Raw genomic sequence first — 12,367 nt, forward strand, 5'->3', positions numbered from 1 at the left:
ACTAAACAACCTATACTAAGCAGTTTAGGATAAGCAGGTAGTACAATAGCAGATACAAAAGCAGGCTATGCATCAGAATAGGAGCAAACAATTACAGTAGCAAAATCTAATGCAAGCATGAAAGAATGGAATGGGCGATATCTGGATGATCGAAGGGGGGGCTTGCCTGGTTGCTCTGGCAAGGAGGGGTCGTCGTCGACGTAGTCGATCACAGGGGCAGCATCGGTCTCGGGGTCTACCGGAGAGAAGAGGGGGACGAAACAGTAAATATAAAGCAAACATAGCATCACAAAGCATAACGTGGCAATATGCTGTGCCGGGTCATTACAAGAAATATGTTAATACATGACGGATTTCAGGTGACAGTTTCAAAAACCGTCATCGACAGACTAGTACGGCCCCGCAAGCCCACCTAAGCCCGCCTAAAAAGCCCTAAACCAATGCCCGTATAAAACCTAACGCGGAGACACTCCCTTCCCCACTCTTTCTCCTCCTCCGCCGCCGCCCCCATCGGCTTGGCCCTCTCTAGTTCCCGACTTCCTGCCCTGCCCGCGCCGCGTCACCGTATCCTCCTTCTCCGCTGCACCGCCGCAGTCCTTCTCCTGCCCCTCCACTGGAACCAACCGAAGAACGCCTGGAAGTGGAGGAAATCCCCGTCTGCCTCTCTACTGGATCTGGATCGGCTCCCGTGACTCTTCCTCCCTCTGTTGGTAAGGACGCACTAGCTCCGCTACTACATTTTGCAGTGAAGAATCAAACAGAATCCAATTCAATCCAGGTGGATCTCTATCTTTGTGGCCTTTTGTGCTGATCCGGCATGGAGGTCAAACCTGACGTCGGTTTGTCTTAGCGGAGCGGCCGTGTGGTGGCCGGTCTACGGCATGGCTCATTGGAGGCAGCAGCGACAGCGGCATCGCAGTTTCCTTCCCCGTCCACGAGGTCTGATCTCCCGCCCGCCCCCTTCACTGGTGACTTGTTCTTGTTTTTTTTTTCATTTTACTTTGGACTAATCTCATAGCTTCTTGGTCAGTTCGTCTTTTATCTTCCGTGACCACGAGATAATTTTCACGAATTTGTATCTTAATTGATTTTGGTCTGTGGCTACCTAATTCTAGAGATGGAATAGAATAGAATAGGTTGAGCGAATCGATCTGAAACTGAGTAGGCACATATTTCAGTGTAGGTTAGTCGGTGGTTTTGGAGCAAAATTGTACGCCCCGAAAGAAATATCTACACGGGAGAAAAAAAGAAAATGGTATGTCGAAACATCTGAACGACATTTCAATGCAACGGGAGCACCATATCTGTAGAGTGCTAAAGCTGCACTTGTTGTTTTCATTTCCTGCTATTCGATTTGCTATTAATCTTACTTTCTCAATGTACAGATGTGCTTCACAAATTTTAAAAAATCTTGATGATTAACACTTTAACTTAAGGAGATATTTCCATAAGCAAGTTTAGTTTCTTCCTGTGCTGGGTTCTATTAGCTTATTCTGAATCTGAACATGACATGACGAACCACTGAGACGTGATCAGATCAATTAATTTTTTTTTTGTGTGTGTATAACAAGTTCCTTTGATTGATTGGCATACATCTCAGGCGCACATACTGGAACACGGCGGTCTAGCCAACCTCTGGCCTCCGCTTCTTCCTCCCCGACGGTGTTGTGGAACCAACGGTGGGTTCAGCTACCCTCGACCGTGGCCTAACACGCACGGACTGAAGATAAGTTATTCTATCTCTTCCTTAAAGTGAGATCGTTTGCTTCTCTGATCCAGTTCTAGTAATTTGTACAAGGCCTTAGCTTGTTGTCAGGGAGGAACTTTCATCTCATTGCTGAAACTTGGGTAAACTGTGGGCATACAAAATACATCTTTGTTTTTGTTGCCTTACAAACATGGCTGTGAACAAACCGAATGTTGGCAAACAATTGTATATCCATTTTCACTTATTATGATATTTCTGAAAGTGAAAGGGACTAAGGATAGCACAGAGAGCAGAGAGCACACGGGTTATGTTGGAAAAATTGGTCGAAGTTACAATGCATTAGCTAGCATAAATATAGCACAACTAGCATGCCTAGATGCACACAACGTTGATGGTAAGGTATGCTTGACAACTACCTAATAGGATCAGATTATTCATTTTGTAAATGTAAAAAAGATAGTATTGTCTTCACAACGTCCACCACTGAATATCTCTGTATTTCTAGACCTTGATTTGATATTAAAAAAACAATCCAGTTTATCTTCTCGCTTATGTCCTGGAAGGTTTCAGGATCTGTATCTATATTCGTGATTGCTACTGCATGTGTTCTGACTCGGCTTGTACCTTCATTAAAATGAAGTAATACTTAAGCTATGTATGAGTCTGATCCGTGCAAGACTTGTTCCTACTGCTGCCACCTTGTATAAATATATACTGGTTCGTGCAAGACTTGCTCCTACTTCAAATTTTTAGTCTGAACGTACCTATATATACGTGCATCAGACTAAATTTGTAGTCTGATTCGTGAAGTAGGAGCAACGGTTGTTCCTACTGCTGCCACCATGTATAAATATATACTGGTTAATTTCATTTAACTATTTTTTTCTGTCACAAATAATAGTACTATGCTGGTCAAGTGGGGAACGTATAGAATCGTCTTGCACAGAAGTAACACGGATAATATAATCAATGGGTTTTTGATAGAAAAGCATTTCTGTATATCCTGAATGAATATAAACGATGCATGATTATTTCAAGTTGCACTTTCCTATCTATTATCTCATTGTTTATCAAGTATTTTCATGTTTCATAGTCCACTACATTATAATGGGTTTATATGGCCTCAGCTACTGCTGCTATAGTACTTGGAGTTCTGTGATGTGTGTTTCGTCACTTTGTCATTTGACACACCTTTCTTTGGCTTAATTTTAAGCAACCTCATGTTTACTCTTGTTTTATAGTAGATACAATGTTATTCTCATTTGTAGGCACTATAAGATTTAAGAATTCTGGACATGTAATTCATTTTTATATTTGTTGCAATTTTCTTATTTCTACTATCTATTCATATGTGCAAATATCTAATATTCTTGTTAATATGCTAGGTAAGATTGGATACTGTGCTACTTGGTGCTGCCCATCACAATCAGCTACGGCATGATCGTTGCCATCAAGAACGTCGATGGCAAGAGCTTGAATAACAGCCTCGATAGTTTATATGTTCTGTTGATGTAAAATGGATTGTACTGGTTCATAACTCTGCTGTGTGATATATTTTGTCAATCTATGTTGTATGTCATCACTTTGTAGAGGATTTTTTAAACTGCTATGTTGTAGATACATACAGATGGCTGTGTTAAACTTTGTAATGTTTCACACCTTGCAAATATTTTTTGTTGGGAAAATTTGGCATTAGGATTTGTGTAACGCCCTTTAAATTGGCCCTTAAAAACATACTGGGTCAAATTCTGGCCAAAAGAAACGGGATAATGGGCTAAGCCAAATTTAAACCGCCCTTTAAATTGTGCCTAAATCCATGACGAATTTCGTGACGAAAAATAGTATCCACGTAGGCAGCCACGTAATTCAAATTATTCAATTGAAAATCCTATGTGGCGTTAGTCCATGATAGATTGTTCCCTCACAAAGGGTTGGGCCTGGGCGGGCCGAGGGCAGATCCATGACAGCCAAGAACCGTCATGGTAGGTACGATATCAAATTACGACGTGATATACATGACGGATTTCAAATCCGTCAAGGATGGACACCCATGACAGTTTTTCACTAATCTGTGATGGACTAGACCCGTCATGTATTAATAGATTTCTTGTAGTGGGTGTGACCTAACGTATGGCTACATGATATAGGTGAAGGGGGAATTCAACCGGTAATGTAATCCCGGTTCCGGGCCTGTGTCAGACAGATGACCGGAGGGGGAATGTTCCATGTTCAGATAGTTAGAGGCACCTGACAGGTAAACGGACCGCGCATTCGGGTTCGTCTCGTCATTCTGAGCAACTTTCATGTATAAAGTTCTTCGATCTGAGCTACAGTTTATTTTATAAGATTTTCTAAAGTTTTTAATTATTTTTAGAATTTATTTAATTATTTTAAAACAACATTATCCAGAATAGTGTAAGCTGATGTCATCATGATATCAGCATGACGTCAGCAGTCAATAGGGCGTTGACTAGGTCAAACAGACGTGTGGGATCCAGCTGTCATACCCTGTTTATTCGAATTAGGGTTTAACTCTAATTACTGTTTAATTAAACTAACTAATTGATTAGATCAACTAAACAATGTTAATTAACTAATTAATTAATTAATTAATTTTGTTTTTATTTAGATTTTTTAACGTTCTAAGGGCGTGGGCCCCATCTGTCATTGACACAGGGGGAGGATCCACTGGTCAGTGGTACAGGGGCCCTGCAGAGCGGGCGTAACGGGCGGAGGGGCGGGATGAACCCGCTAGGGCTCGCGAGCACATGCCCGAGGCATGGCCGCGGCCAAGGTGCGCCGCCGGCGAGCAAGGTGCGGCGTGGCGGGGCATGCGGGGGCAGCAGCAGGGCATGCGCGGGCGCCGGCGGCCCTTGGCAGCCGCAGCAGGGAGAGCAAGCGGCGACAGTAGTAGAAGGAGGCGGGGCAAGCCGGCTCGGTGGGGCAGTGGTGAGCGCGCGGCAAGGAGGGCGGCGGTGCGCGGATACGCGCGTCAGGCGTGGCCAGGGCGCGCCGGCCGCAAGCTCGCGCGAGGCAAGGCAAGCGGGGCGCGGGCGGCGCGCATGGGTCGACAGGGGTCGCGGGTCGAGGCGGCGCGTCCGAGGACACAACGGTAGCGGGGGGGGGGACGCAGCGGGCGCGCGAGGAGCACGCACGGGGTCAAGCGGGGGCAGAGAGAAGGACGAGGAGGCCGGGGCCTCACCGGCGATGGAGGGAAGCGAGGACGGCGAGGTTCGTTGGCGGCCGTTGAGGAGGAAGACGGGGACGGTCCGGCGAGGGAGGGGCGGTGGAGTGGCACCGACGTGGTGGCGGAGCACGGCGGTGACGGGAGGCGCGGGATCGAGCCCCTCCCCGATCAAGAACCAGTCGAGTGGGAGGGGTCCGGGGAGGAGGACGAGTCGTCGGGCGAGGGGGGGGGGGTTCTCCGGCGAGGTGGGTCGCGGGGCGCCGTTGGCGGGGTCGGCGATGGCGGTCGACACGGGCGTTGGGGTCGAGGGGTGAGCGCCGCCGATCCAGAACGTGGGGAGGGAGTGGGGAAACGAGGAGGATCGTGGGGGACGAGTGGGGTCGATTAGGTCACGGGAGGGAGTGGCCTAATAGGCCAGGGGGCGTGCGGGAGTGGGCCGGCCTGGCTGGGTCGTGGCCCAGTTGGGCCAGGGGGGGGGGTTTGTTTTGTTGTCTTTTACTTTTCTGTTTTATTTTCCAGCAGCTTTTGCCTTTTCCTTTAGTCACAATTGACTTTGCAAAAATATGCCACTGGCCAAAACAACTTCAAAGAATTATTGTGTACTGCCACAAAAAGATTATGAGACTTTTGAAATGGTTTGCAATTTTTATAATTAAAAGGGCATTTAATTTAATTGTTTTAGCCACAGTTTTAACTAGTTTAGGGCACTTAAACACCTTACAATAATGTTGGGTCACCACCATAATTGGTTATGGAATATTTGACACTCTTTGAACATTTTAGTTTTCATGTTTGAGAAATTTGAATTTTAGACTTTAATTTGAATTTGAAATTTCGACTAGATTAGAATCAAAGTGAGATTAGCAACAATAACAATGATGACAAGACATCATTAGAAGGGGATTACTGTAGCATGATTCTCGGGGTGTTACAAATCTCCTCCACTAAAAGAAATCTCGTCCCGAGATTTATGTGTGGAAGTAAAGGGTAACTTCAGGAGAACTGACCCTTACAGGGTTAATTATCTGGTGAACAATTCAGGGAAAGAGGCAGAAGTATCTCTCGAGTTGAAACTTAATAAAACATCGAGAGCAAAGTATGAAGGTACAATAGGAAGTTTCAACCGAATGGACAAACGATTGTTACCTGAACAGAGTGTGAGAAAGAGGGTCCAGAGCATCGGGAATAGATCATCTCTTAGAAGGTGGCTCGTGACAACACACAAAGCCAAGAGCATGTGATACTTCGGAATAAAAGATATACAGGAGAGTTAGGTTCCGATCGTGTGGAACTGTGGGTTATGGGCCCACCATGTGGTTAAAAGTAGAAAGGGGGCCGATAACAAGGTATGTCAGATGATAGACTGTCAGTTATATTGCCAACAACGTTGGTACCAAGGGCGAGGGACTAAGAGAACTATTTTTCCTGCTCGTTGAACGAGGCGGACCAATAGGCAAAGTTCTCATCCATCGGTGGCTACCGGAATGTCAACAACAATAGTAACAAGGTCTTACTGACAGAGCTTGTACACCGAGGTGTCTACATGAGAAGGGAATTATCTCTGGTCAGACAAGTTAGATCACAAGAAAGGTTAAATAAAACAATGGAAAAGAAAATGTGATTATCAGATTAAATAGACCAATGGCAAGGAAAATGTGTTTATACCTGGGTATCAAGAGTATATCTTTCCTAAGGAAAGGCATAGCATGATATACATGATAGGGCTCCAAGTATGAAACCAGTTAAACAAAGGGGCAAGGAATTTATGAGGTTTACCCATACAACGGTGTTTGGATAATTGATCAAGAAGATTTAGCATTGCGCTACCAATGTTCTTGTTGATGTTCAGAGTACCACAACCATGCTTCGGGATAGCATTGGCATGGTCATCAGGTAAAGGTCGGACTTTGGGAACACAATGGATCCACCGGGAATTTCTAGAACATATCATGCAATTTTATCAAGGAAAAGACGAGGAGGTGGCCGATGGGTTCAGCAGCAATCCATCGACATGTCAAAAAGGATGTATTTCAAAAAAATCTATAAGAACAAGTTTGTGTTAGGGAGGGAGCAAGAATGATGTCGCTGATAACACAAATCATCGAGGGGTAAGGATGGTATTTCTCATCATGAATTCGATTGATATCCTGGAAGAGCTCAGAATGTTGATGATGATCACGACAATTTGTCGAGAGGTTTCATGAACATGTAATCGATCGGTGATGACATCAAGTCAAAGTAATTTTGAAGAGAAAGGTTATCGGAACCACAAATATGAGACAATCTCGAAATCAGGCTTGCTGTTCAAGGTGAAATGATATGACGAGGAAGATCAGCGTAAGTTTAGCTCATCATCAAAAAATTTGCTCCGAGAAGGACTAGGTAGCACAGTTAAAATTTAGCACGATAATGATATAGCCGATCATGGAATGACTTGAAGGATTATTATACTCGTAAGCAATGAAAATTACTTAGAGTTATTGGATCGGAGTGCGGAATTGATTCACTTATTGATGTACTCAAGTGACTAATAACTCAGAACCCGGGGGAAATCTAGAAACGGTGAAAAGCAATACAAGATGAAGACTCATAGGAAGCAACACGGTTCTTCGATATTCTCGAGATACCGGAGGGTAATACTCAAAAGAAGATCAAAATAGAGGTTGCGAAGATGTATTGATCTACAGAAGACAAGTACTTTAACTTGTCTAAGAATTGGAAACAAAGAAGAACAATATGGTCGAAACCATGATTTCAAAAGACTCGATCCCAGATATAAGATGAACTTATACCAAGGAGATAATTAATTTTAAAGAGAAGCTTCCATGATAAGATCTACATCGTGCCCATGGGCATGAACACAAAGTTCAAGGTCGACTCCCACTTCTCCAATGCATGACCTTTCATTCACTGCTATGTTAAAATTATTTGAAAGTGAAGAACTACCAGGTGAATTACCAGAGGAGTATGGTCCGTGAAAACTATCGGGTTCACACGGATTAGGGAAGGCATAGGTTCAACGCATCAGGGCATCTTAGGGACATATACCACAATCTTCAAGAGTAAATAACACTAGCTCAAAAGTAGACCATGGTTGACAAAAGCAGAGGATACAATTTACCAAAGGCATTATGTATACGAGGAAAGACTCGCAAGGTTGTTGAATATGAAGGACACTGTCGGATAATAATCCAACCAAGGATCTGGTGGTCCGTAAAGGATCTGATGTGAGTATCAATAGTCAACCATAAGAAGAAGGAATGCAAAGGCATCGGATTATAAATATATCTGGTTAACTTCAAAGCTTGAATACAAAGGAATTACGATTTTCAAATCAGAAGATCAGAAGCAGAGGCTCTGATCAAAAGATAATTGAGTTGAATCGATATAGATCGACAATCAATCAAGGTTTGATTTGTCAAGAACAAGCTCATGTTCGGAGTGACGTCTGAGCCCGAAGGATGAATGCTAGGATTAGATTGAGGAGTGCGAGCATTCACAACATATTGGATCAAGGGACTCGAAACGATAGTGACAGAGGATGCCAACAAAGATTACTAGAAATATGTAATTAACCATAATGCAACCAAGTAAGAATTTCAACAACAATAGGCTACTGAGGATTTACGGAAGACCGAATGGTATTTCGAAGACTTTTGTGAAACACATGAACAACTGGGGATGAGCGGATACTCAGTAAGGGCAAGGAATTCTCCGAAGGGGTATTCATGTGGCAAAGAACTACAAGGCAGTAGACACAGTATGCTCGGAACAATAGAGAGAATTTCGGGGTATCTTGTAATAACAAGATCAACGGGGAATGATTGTACGAATGGCAAGCATACGCGGTTATCCATAGGGGTTTATCGATGGAAGGGAATTGCAAAAGCATTGGCACAAAGTATTGAGAGAACAACGTAGAGTAACTTCGAAATCTTCTGGTGAAGCAGGCGATCATCTGGAATGAGGGGCTCTCCGGGAGGACGTACTTACGACAACCTAATGTTAGAGTTTGCAAAATCATTTAACCCGATTAGAAGAGAGATCAGAGTCCCAGAGTATAGACGAGGAATAAAAGATCCTAATACCACAAAATGGCGACACGGGCCCACAAACCACACAGCCATGTTAGTAAATGTTTTTCAATGACTAGACTCAACTTCGGCCAAGGAGTTGGAAAGGGGGCTACCTACAGGCAGTCGGCTCTGATACCAACTTGTGATGCCCTCAATTCAATCGTACACTAAACATACACGCAAATGTGTACGATCAAGATCAAGGACTCACGGGAAGATATCACAACACAACTCTAGACACAAATTAAAATAATACAAGCTTTATATTACAAGCCAGGGGCCTCGAGGGCTCGAATACACAAGAGTCAGCGGAAGCAACAATATCTGAGTACAGACATGAGTTAGACAAGTTTGCCTTAAGAAGGCTAGCACAAAAGCAACATCGATCAAAAAGGCAAGGCCTCCTGCCTGGGAGCCTCCTAACTACTCTTGGTCGTCGGCGGCCTCCACGTATTAGTAAGCATCAGCGGTGGCATCTGGCTCCTAGGCTCCGACATCTGGTTGCATCAACCGGAAAGAAGAAGAAAGGGGGAAAAGGGGGAGCAAAGCAACCGTGAGTACTCATCCAAAGTACTCGCAAGCAAGGATCTACACTACATATGCATCGGTATCAATGAAATGGGCTGTATCTGTGGACTGGACTGCAGAATGCCAGAAGAGAAGGGGAAAGCCTAGCCTATCGAAGACTAGCATCTTCTGGAAACCACCATCTTGCAGCAACAGGAGGGAGTAGGGTAGCATAAAGTAAAGTAGTAGAAGTGTTATCAACCTCGGCCAGAGATCCTTTCTCGACTCCCTGCGAGAAAGCAATCCCAGAGCCATACTATCCATTACTCATATCCATGTCTCATCTCAAGTATCCAGTTCTAGTTGCATCGATTGGGATACAACTCCAAGTGTCCGTTACCGTAGGACAGGCTATCGATAGATGTTTTCTTCCCTGCAGGGGTGCACCAACTTACCCACCACGCTCGATTAACTCCGGCCAGACACACTTTCCTGGGTCATGCCCGGCCTCGGCCAAACAATACGCCGCAACCCGACCTAGGCTTAATAGAGAGGTCAAGCACGCCGGACTAAACTTATGCCCCCAGGGGTCATGGGCCATCGCCTCGGGAACTCCTGCATGTTGCGAACGCGGCCGGTGAGCAGACCTAGCTACCTCCTTAAAAAAGGCACGTGCTTACCAGTCCAACCCGGCGCGCGCCGCTCAGTGGCCGACGTCTATTAAGCTTCGGCTGATGCATACGACGCAGAACACCCATACTATGCCCACGTGATGGTTAGTGCTATCAGGCCAGAGGCCCCTCGGATCAAATATCCAAATCGTAGTGGATTAGGAGCACGCGGTAACAAGTAGAGACTCGCGGAAGATGTGACCCCGTTGCCCCATCTCGAGGACTTGCGGCAAGGGCTAGGAATGCCCGGCCACGCCTCGTAATTATCTCGCGGGCACCCTCCAGGTCAACCCGTCTCCACATCACTCGCGGGTACCCCTCAGGGTACCCGCCTTTCCAAGTAACAGTTGTAAAGTCCAAGTATCCGTGTGTCCAAATATCAAGGGGAAAACCCGAGGAATCACCCCCGGTGAATTCCACTCGACGTAATCATCAAGGTGAACGTAAGAGGAACCACCCCCCAGGTTCACACTTGAGGGGTTGCACGACAGAGTCGTATCGGAAGTGGTTAAGGCGGAATCACCCTCGATGACCACGACCGAATAGCTACACTACAGGGTTAACATCAGAAGTGCTGTAGAGGTCTCACCCTCGACACTCGATAGTAACTCTGCAGAGTCAAGCAACAAAAGGGGAAAGTGATGTGCGGTGCCGGGGCCTGGTCTTCGATCCCGTTGATCGGGTCCTCGATGATGAAGCAGGGGCAACAAGGACAAGGTGGGGGTCACTGATGGATCACGAACCAACCTATACTAAGCAGTTTAGGATAAGCAGGTAGTACAACAGCAGATACAAAAGCAGGCTATGCATCAGAATAGGAGCAAACAATTACAGTAGCAAAATCTAATGCAAGCATGAAAGAATGGAATGGGCGATATCTGGATGATCGAAGGGGGGGCTTGCCTGGTTGCTCTGGCAAGGAGGGGTCGTCGTCGACGTAGTCGATCACAGGGGCAGCATCGGTCTCGGGGTCTACCGGAGAGAAGAGGGGGACGAAACAGTAAATATAAAGCAAACATAGCATCACAAAGCATAACGTGGCAATATGTTGTGCCGGGTGTGACCTAACGTATGGCTACACGATATAGGTGAAGGGGGAATTCAACCGGGAATGTAATCCCGGTTCCGGACTTGTGTCAAACAGATGACCGGAGGGGGAATGTTCCATGTTCAGATAGTTAGAGGCACCTGACAGGTAAATGGACCGCGTATTCGGGTTCGTCTCGTTGTTCTGAGCAACTTTCATGTATAAAGTTCTTCGATCTGAGCTACGGTTTATTTTATAAGATTTTCTAAAGTTTTTAATTATTTTTAGAATTTATTTAATTATTTTAAAACAACATTATCCAGAATAGTGTAAGCTGATGTCATCATGATATCAGCATGACGTCAGTAGTCAATAGGGCATTGACTGGGTCAAACTGACGTGTGGGATCCAGCTGTCATACCCTGTTTATTCGAATTAGGGTTTAACTAATCTAATTACTGTTTAATTAAACTAACTAATTGATTAGATCAACTAAACAATGTTAATTAACTTAATTAATTAATTATTTTTGTTTTTATTTAGATTTTTTTAATGTTCTAAGGGCGTGGGCCCCATCTGTCATTGACACAGGGGGAGGATCCACTGGCAGTGATACAGGGGCCCTGCGGAGCGGGCGTAACGGGCGGCGGGGCGGGGCGAACCCGCTAGGGCTGCGAGCAAACGCCCGAGGCATGGCCGCGGCCAAGGCGCGCCGCCGGCGAGCAAGGTGCGGCGGGGCGGGGCCTGCGGGAGTAGCAGCAGGGCATGCGCGGGCGCCGGCGGCCCTTGAAGGCCGCAGCAGGGAGAGCAAGTGGCGGCAGTAGTAGAAGGAGGCGGGGCAAGCCGGCTCGGTGGGGCAGTGGTGAGCGCGCGTCGAGGAGGGCGGCGGTGCGCGGATACGCGCGTCGGGCGTGGCCAGGGCGCTCCGGCCGCAAGCTCGCGCGAGGCAAGGCAAGCGGGGCGCGGGCGACGCGCATGGGTCGACAGGAGTCACGGGTCGAGGCGGCGCGTCCGAGGAGGCAACGGTAGCGGGGGGGGGGGGGATGGGACGCAGTGGGCGCGGGACGAGAACGCATGGGGTCAAGCGGGGGCAGAGAGAAGGAGGAGGAGGCCGGGGCCTCACCGGCGATGGCGGGAAGCGAGGGCGGCGAGGTTCGTCGGCGGCCGTTGAGGAGGAAGACGGGGATGGTC

At 46.4% G+C, this 12,367-nt stretch overlaps 1 long non-coding RNA gene across 1 annotated transcript; it reads left to right on the top strand.

Annotated features, from left to right (window-relative positions):
* The first annotated feature begins 469 nt into the window (after positions 1–469).
* LOC123098560 (uncharacterized) lies at positions 470–3,393 on the top strand. Its single transcript, XR_006447835.1, has 3 exons — positions 470–710; positions 779–939; positions 1,601–3,393. It is a non-coding gene; the product is annotated as an uncharacterized lncRNA (long non-coding RNA).
* Positions 3,394–12,367: the final 8,974 nt, after the last annotated feature.

The sequence above is a fragment of the Triticum aestivum genome, chromosome 4D, assembly GCF_018294505.1.
Source record: "Triticum aestivum cultivar Chinese Spring chromosome 4D, IWGSC CS RefSeq v2.1, whole genome shotgun sequence".
NCBI lineage: Eukaryota > Viridiplantae > Streptophyta > Magnoliopsida > Poales > Poaceae > Triticum > Triticum aestivum.